Here is an 8,001-nt window from a genome sequence, read left to right on the forward strand (position 1 = left end):
TGTTGTTGTGCCAATCAAGTTGTGTTAACTTAAACTAAACAGTAATTATTGTAAATTATAAAAATGTAACTGTAAAGCTAATGTTGTCATGTCATCTTAAATCCTAGACAGGCCCCAGGTGGCGTTCTCAGCTACTTTAGGAATTTCTGGAACCATTGGACCTGTCAGCAATGAAATCACTCTGGTCTTCCGGCGTGTTCTATCAAACATTGGAAATGCCTACAATCCAACCACAGGTATTTACCTCAATGTCAAAAAAAAATATTTACATTTTTACACACAATGCTCATGCTTACATTAGTTAGTATGCTGTGTGTAGCTATTACTGTATGTTACATTTCCTTACTTCTTATACACTAAATGAACAATAATTCTTAATACTTTCTCTTTTTCCTCCGATTGTAGGCATCTTTACAGCACCAGTGAGAGGACTCTACCATTTCACCTTCACAGCTTTTGATTGGGGAAGGAGTACAGTGACAGGGGCAAGCTTATGTCATAACGGACAGAAAATGGTCTCTGTGTATGATGAGAAGGAAGGAGGTTCCTCTGAGTCCTCATCCAATAGCGCCACCTTCCTGCTACAAGTGGGAGAGCAGGTGTACGTTGCTCTCTGGAGAGATGGACGTCGGATATCTGACAATGGCAATCACTACTCCTCATTGAACGGTTTCCTGCTCTTTCCCATGTGAGGAAAAGATGATGATGAATGTGTTAGAAATATGCTAGAAATGTTCAATATGTTTTTCTGGTCAATTACATACCATATTCTATGTCAAAACTGTAAGATGTTAGCGTATGCTTGTAGGAATGCAAGAGGGGCATCCTGTATTTGTTCTCATTAGATATAATAATTGAGATTTTTAATTAAGAAGGCTAATAAAAATAATACATTTCATTGTATTTTATACATCTGCTCGAGCAGCACCTGTACAGCAAATACGAGTTTTTTAATGTCTATAATATCATCTAACCAGTAAATTACAGAATATAGATGCTGGTGTAACTAATGAAAACTTGTTCCTCAGTATTTGTTTTGATATGAACAAAATTGTGACCTACGGCATTGAAGACTAATAAATGCGCACAATAAAAATATCGAACATAAATTGGTATGGCAGAGGGTTGATACAAGAGCAAATTAAGGGACTCTGTATTGCATTTCACAAAAAAATGGGACATACTGTACATACCAGTGTTGACTGCAGGGAAGGCTGCAGATCGGAGGCCCTTTCTCTCACACTGATTCAATATCTTCCCGCAGACCTTCTTGATCCGCTGTGTGTTGCAATTAAAGCAGACGTGAACGATCTCCTTGCAGCCCAGTGCACCGGGCCCTGTGGTGCACATCCAGTCTGCTGGCACACCCACTGATGGAGAGGAGAATAAAAAAAGAAGTGGAGGCTGCTGATGGGAGGACAGCTGAGGGGAGGACAGCTGAGGGGAGACTGCTGAGGGGAGACTGCTGAGGGGAGGACAGCTTAGGGGAGAACAGCTGAAGGCAGACTGCTGAGGGGAGGACAACTGAGGGGAGACTGCTGAGGGGAGACTGCTGAGGGGAGGACAGATGAGGGAAGGCTGCTGAGGGGAGGACAGCTGAGGGGCGACTGCTGAGGGGAGGACAGCTGAGGGGAGACTGCTGAGGGGAGGACAGCTGAGGGGAGGACAGTTGAAGGGAGACTGCTGAGGGGAGACTGCTGAGGGGAGGAAAGCTGAGGGGAGGACAGTGAAGGGAGGACAGCTGAGGGGAGACTTCTGAGGGGAGGACAGCTGAGGGGAGGCTGCTGAGGGGAGGACCGCTGAGGGGAGACTGCTGAGGGGAGGACAGCTGAGGGGAGGACAGCTGAGGAAAGTCTGCTGAGAGGTGACTGCTGAGGGGAGGACAGCTGAGGGGAGGACAGCTGAGGGGAGACTGCTAAGGGGAGACTGCTGAGGGGAGGACAGCTGACGGGAGACTGCTGAGGGGAGACTGCTGAGGGGAGGACAGCTGAGGGGAGACTGCTGAGGGGAGACTGCTGAGGGGAGGACAGCTGAAGGGAGACTGCTGAGGGGAGACTGCTGAGGGGAGACTGCTGAGGGGAGGACAGCTGAGGGGAGGACTGCTGAGGAAAGGCTGCTGAGGGGAGGACAGCTGAGGGGAGACTGCTGAGCGGAGACTGCTGAGGGGAGATTGCTGATGGTGAGGACAGCTGAGGGGAGACTTTTGAAAGGGAGACTGCTGTGGGGAGGACTGCTGAGGGGAGGACTGCTGAGGCGAGGACTGCTGAGGGGAGGCTGCTGATGGGAGGACTGCAGAGGGGAGGCTGCTGAGGGGAGGCTGCTGAGGGGAGGCTGCTCATAAAAACGTCTGGAATGGAGTCAATGGAATGGTATCAACCACATGGAAACCACGTCTTTGATGTGTTTGATACCATTCCATTGACTCCATTCCAGCCTCCACTGGTTGGCACTTAGTGTTCAATTATAGACATATGAGTGACAGTGGAGGCTGGTTGGAGGAGCTATAGGAGGATGGGTTCATTGTAATGGCTGGAATTGAATCAAGGGTTTCATATGTTTTATGTGTTTGATACCGTTCCATTTATTCCATTCCAGCCATTACAATGAGCCCGTCCTTCTATAGCTCCTCGCACCAGCCTCCATTGATAAGTGAAGAATAAGCTGATAAAGTGATCTGTGAAGTGATTTTTCAATGTCTCTACATCTTAGTGAAAAAGATTTGACTTCGTCAAATGATTACTTTCTGACTTGTGTGAATGGATTGCTCGGAGAGTTTGTGATTGTGTTAATATGATTGTGTATGGAAACACCGTAAACAAACCTTGTGCTAACTCTGCTTGGACTGTGGAACCTGCAGCAGTCAGAATAGCTTTGGAGACACCTACAGGAGGATAAGGGGACGTGAGGGGAAACAGAGAACAGAACAGAACAAACAAACAAACAAACAAACACACACAACAGCGATGACTAATCAAAACCACATTGGAGGACAATGATAACCAGTGCTACCTGAGTGGTTGGCTGGGAAGTCTGTGGTGTTGACGATGACTTCATAGGTAAATTAACTGCAAGGTAAACTCAGCGTTCCATTGGAAATGAGGGTAGTTCTGGTGTACCAAATGCTGTCGGTGTGATCGAGGCGTGAACCACGGAGACTCTGTGCCACAAAATGAGTAACAAAACATTACAAAACCTGTCCAGATCATTTCTCAAGTCATCAGTCTCAAGTCAAAGTCGAGTCCAGAGTCTTGAGGCTCCAAGTGTAAGTCAAGTCTCAAGTTACAAAATTTGTGACTCGAGTCCAAGTCATGTGACTCGAGTCCACACCTCTGGTATTGATAATATCATACATGATAAATATTGCTGTCCAATACTGTAATGGTAGGAGGAGGAGTAGAAGGAAGAGGGGTAGATGTTGGGGAAGATGGGAGAGAAGATGGGGGGATAGTGGTGGTAGGTGGAGGGGAGAGGGGAGGATGTTGGGGAAGAGGGGAGAGAAGATAGAGGGATAGAAGTGGTAGGAGGAGGAGGAAAGGGGAGAGGGGAGGATGTTGGAGAAGTGTTAAGTGTCAAGTGTTTACACTTGTTATTTACATCTCAATCCAGTGAGCAAAACTGGTTGAAAAGATGTCTTACCTCTAATCTCTCTCTTCAGCTCCTGCACTTCAGCATTCAGCTCTGTCTTTGTGGCATTGAGCCTGGCCCCCAACGTTCTTTGTCCATCCAGCTGCTGCTGCTCTAGAGAGTTCAGTTTAGCTTCCAAGCCTCTGAGTCTGTCCAATTTAGCACTCTTCTCCAGCTCCTTCTCTGTGGTATTCAGTTTGTCATCTAAATCAGTTAATTTTTCCAGGTACTTATCTAAAGACTTCAGTCTAGCTTCCAAGCCTCTGTCTGCCCACTTCAACTTTCTGCGCCTCCAGGTCTACCTCTGTAGCATTGAGCTTGGCCTCCAGAGCTGTTATCTTATCTGATATATCTTCATTCTCTTGCCCTAATGAGTCTACTCTTGCTACCTGCAACTTCAGTTTTGCCTTTGTGGAACTGAGGTCCTCTTCCAGGGTTGCAATCTTGCCCAGCTGCTTTTCCATATAGTCCACTCTATCTTTCAGAAGATTATACAGATTTACCGGATCACCACATACGGTGTATGGTAGGGCCACGGACAGGCAGCTCAGTAGTAGCAGAGTAGTCATCTTTCCCATCGTCAAGGGATGTTCAAAGGTAAGGTCCCTACACTGAGCGGCTCAGTGTAGTATTGGTGCTCCTGTGTAGGCCCAGTGATGGTTCACCTCTGCCAGGTAGGGGGGATATCTCTACATCTCTACCCCTAGATGAACACCTGCCCCACCCCACACTGTGGTAGCGTAGCCACTGGAATTGACATTCAAGAGAGCAAAATAATTAATTAAACAAACATATTTTATTAAAACAATACATCCATTAAGAGAATCTAAAGTACAGTTTACAAAAATATAACGTTAAAAGAGCTTGAAAATCAAGTAAAACCTACTATCAAACTTCTCCAATAATGTAATGTAATTTAACCCACATGTTCATCATATCTGTAAACTATTGTATAAAGAGAGAAAATATTAAGGGAGATCATAAATGTTCTCTAAAGTAGTGGGAATCACTTTATTTAATTTTTCTACAGTATTGACGACACTATTTAGATGCACACTGGGCACACACTGGTTGAATCAACATTAGTTCCATGTCATTTCAATGAAATTACGTTGAACCAACGTGGAATGGACATTGAATTGACATCTTGGCTATTCTAAATTATTTTGACAAGCAGTTGCCACTAGTGTACACTGTTGATCAAAGCCTCGAGTAATTAACCTATTTTCGACACAATTTGCTGGAAATGCTCAACGCTTCAAGAAGCTTTGTTTCCCCATCACTAACGTCCAATTGTAGGACGACAGCGTTGCTAGTGCTGTCACTGTCTCTGGAATCAGACACCTGGTCAACTCCGCCCTTCACAAAGATGGCCCCTGTGTGGTGGGAGTTGTAGCCGAATGTGCTGAAGGTGAAGAAATAGAGGCCATTCATGGGTGCAGTGAAGATACCTGTAACAGAGGGGAAGCAGTAAGATATACTGTACTACTACTAGTAGTAATACTACTAGCAGGCCTACTACTAATATGTATCCACTACCCACATTGACACTGCAAGTTCATGCAAGGCCAGAAACCTTGCGTAGCTAGCTAACAGTCTGTCACTAGAAATGAATGTAAGCCCTATCCTATCCGACCCACACATGTCAAATACCGTACCTGTGTTTTTGTTGCAAGCACTTCTGGTGTTTGAGAAGACCCGTTTGAAGACCAGGGTGGTGTCTGTGCATGGTCCTTTGTAGAGCTCACCGGACGTCGCCAAGGTCACCAAAGAGGCAGTGAAAGAAGGCTACCAGAGAGCAAGGGGCCCAATACATTATTAAGGTTTTTTTTTTTTTTTTGTCTTTTTTTTTTCCCCACCTTTATTTAACCAGGTAAGCCAGTTGAGAACAAGATCTCATTTACAACTGCGACCTGGCCAAGATAAAGCAAAGCAGTGTGATAAAAACAACAACACAGAGTTACATATGGGGTAAAACAAAACATAAAGTCAAAAATACAACAGAAAATATATATACAGTGTGTGCAAATGTAGCAAGTTATGGAGGTAAGGCAATAAATAGGCTATAGTGCAAAATAATTACAATTAGTATTAACACTGGAAAGATAAGATGTGCAAGAGATGATGTGCAAATAAAGATACTGGGGTGCAAATGAGCAAAGTAAATAACAATATGGGGATGAGGTAGTTGGGTGGGCTAATTTCAGATGGGCTGTGTACAGGTGCAGTGATCGGTAAAGTGCTCTGACAACTGATGCTTAAAGTTAGTGGGGGAGATAAGAGTCTCCAGCTTCAGAGATTTTTGCAATTCGTTCCAGTCATTGGCAGCAGAGAACTGGAAGGAATGGCGGCCAAAGGAGGTGTTGGCTTTGGGGATGACCAGTGAGATATACCTGCTGGAGCGCATACTACGGGTGGGTGTTGCTATGGTGACCAATGAGCTAAGATAAGGCTGGGATTTGCCTAGCCATTTATAGATGGCCTGGAGCCAGTGGGTTTGGCGACAAATATGTAGTGAGGACCAGCCAACAAGAGCGTACAGGTCACAGTGGTGGGTAGTATATGGGGCTTTGGTGACAAAACGGATGGCACTGTGATAGACTACATCCAATTTGCTGAGTAGAGTGTTGGAGGCTATTTTGTAAATGACATCGCCGAAGTCAAGGATCGGTAGGATAGTCAGTTTTACGAGGGCATGTTTCGCAGCATGAGTGAAGGAGGCTTTGTTGCGAAATAGGAAGCAGATTCTAGATTTCACTTTGGATTGGAGATTCTTAATGTGAGTCTGGAAGGAGAGTTTACAGTCTAACCAGACACCTAGGTATTTGTAGTTGTCCACATACTCTAGGTCAGACCCGCCGAGAGTAGTAATTCTAGTTGGGTGGGCGGTTGCCAGCAGCGTTCGAATGAAGAGCATGCATTTAGTTTTACTAGTGTTTAAGAGCAGTTGGAGGCTACTGAAGGAGTGTTGTATGGCATTGAAGCTCGTTTGGAGGTTTGTTAACACAGTGTCCAATGAAGGGCCAGATGTATACAAAATGGTGTCGTCTGCGTAGAGGTGGATCAGAGAGTCACCAGCAGCAAGAGCGACATCATTGATATACACGGAGAAAAGAGTTGGCCCAAGATTTGAACCCTGTGGCACCCCCATAGAGACTGCCATAGGTCCAGACAACAGGCCCTCCGATTTGACACATTGAACTCTATCTGAGAAGTAGTTGGTGAACCAGGCGAGGCAGTCATTTGAGAAACCAAGGCTATTTAGTCTGCCAATAAGAATGCGGTGGTTGACAGAGTCGAAAGCCTTGGCCAGGTCGATGAAGACGGCTGCACAGTACTGTCTATTATCGATCGTTTAGGACCTTGAACGTGGCTGAGGTGCACCCATGACCAGCTCGGAAACCGGATTGCATAGCGGAGAAGGTACGGTGGGATTCGAAATGGTCGGTGATCTGTTTGTTAACCTGGCTTTCAAAAACGTTCGAAAGGCAGGGCAGGATGGATATAGTTCTGTAACAGTTTGGATCTAGAGTGTCACCCCCTTTGAAGAGGGGGATGACCGCATCAGCTTTCCAATCTCTGGGGATCTCAGTTGTTACAAAAGAGAGGTTGAACAGGCTAGTAATAGGGGTTGCGACAATTTCGGCGGCTAGTTTTAGAAAGAAAGGGTCCAGATTGTCTAGCCCAGATGATTTGTAGGGGTCCAGATCAGCTGTCTGAATTTGTGTGAAGGAGAAGCGGGGGGGGGGGGGGACATGGGCAAGTTGCAGCGGAGGGTGCAGAGCTGGTGGCCGGGGTAGTAGTAGCCAGGTGGAAGGCATGGCCAGCCGTAGCAAAATGCTTGTTGAAATTCTCGATTATTGTAGATTTATCGGTGGTGATAGTGTTTCCTAGCCTCAGTGCAGTGGGCAGCTGGGAGGAGGTGCTCTTATTCTCCATGGACTTTACAGTGTCCCAAAACTTTTTGGAGTTAGTGCTACAGGATGCAAACTTCTGTTTGAAAAAGCTAGCCTTTGCTTTCCTAACTGCTTGTGTATATTGGTTCCTAACTTCCCTGAAAAGTTGCATATCGCGGGGGCTATTTGATGCTAATGCAATACGCCACAGGATGTTTTTGTGCTGGTCAAGGGCAGTCAAGTCTGAGGAGAACCAGGGGCTATATCTGTTCTTAGTTCTGTATTTTTTGAATGGGGCATGTTTATTTAAGATTGAGAGGAAATTACTTTTAAAGAACAACCAGGCATTCCTCTACTGACGGAATGAGATCAATATCCATCCAGGATACCTGTGCCAGGTCAATTAGGAAGGCCTGCTCGCTAAAGTGTTTTAGGGAGTGTTAGACAGTGATGGGGGGCCTGGGTTAGCCTCTACATCACC

At 45.7% G+C, this 8,001-nt stretch overlaps 1 long non-coding RNA gene across 1 annotated transcript; it reads right to left on the minus strand.

Annotated features, from left to right (window-relative positions):
• Positions 1-1,292: 1,292 nt before the first annotated feature.
• LOC311115771 lies at positions 1,293-3,024 on the minus strand. Its single transcript, XR_014611310.1, has 3 exons — positions 3,010-3,024; positions 2,822-2,881; positions 1,293-1,370 (listed from the first exon to the last, which is right to left on the minus strand). It is a non-coding gene; the product is annotated as an uncharacterized lncRNA (long non-coding RNA).
• Positions 3,025-8,001: the final 4,977 nt, after the last annotated feature.

Source organism: Coregonus lavaretus (assembly GCF_964263955.1).
Source record: "Coregonus lavaretus genome assembly, contig: HAP1_SCAFFOLD_6053, whole genome shotgun sequence".
Taxonomy (NCBI): Eukaryota; Metazoa; Chordata; class Actinopteri; order Salmoniformes; family Salmonidae; genus Coregonus; species Coregonus lavaretus.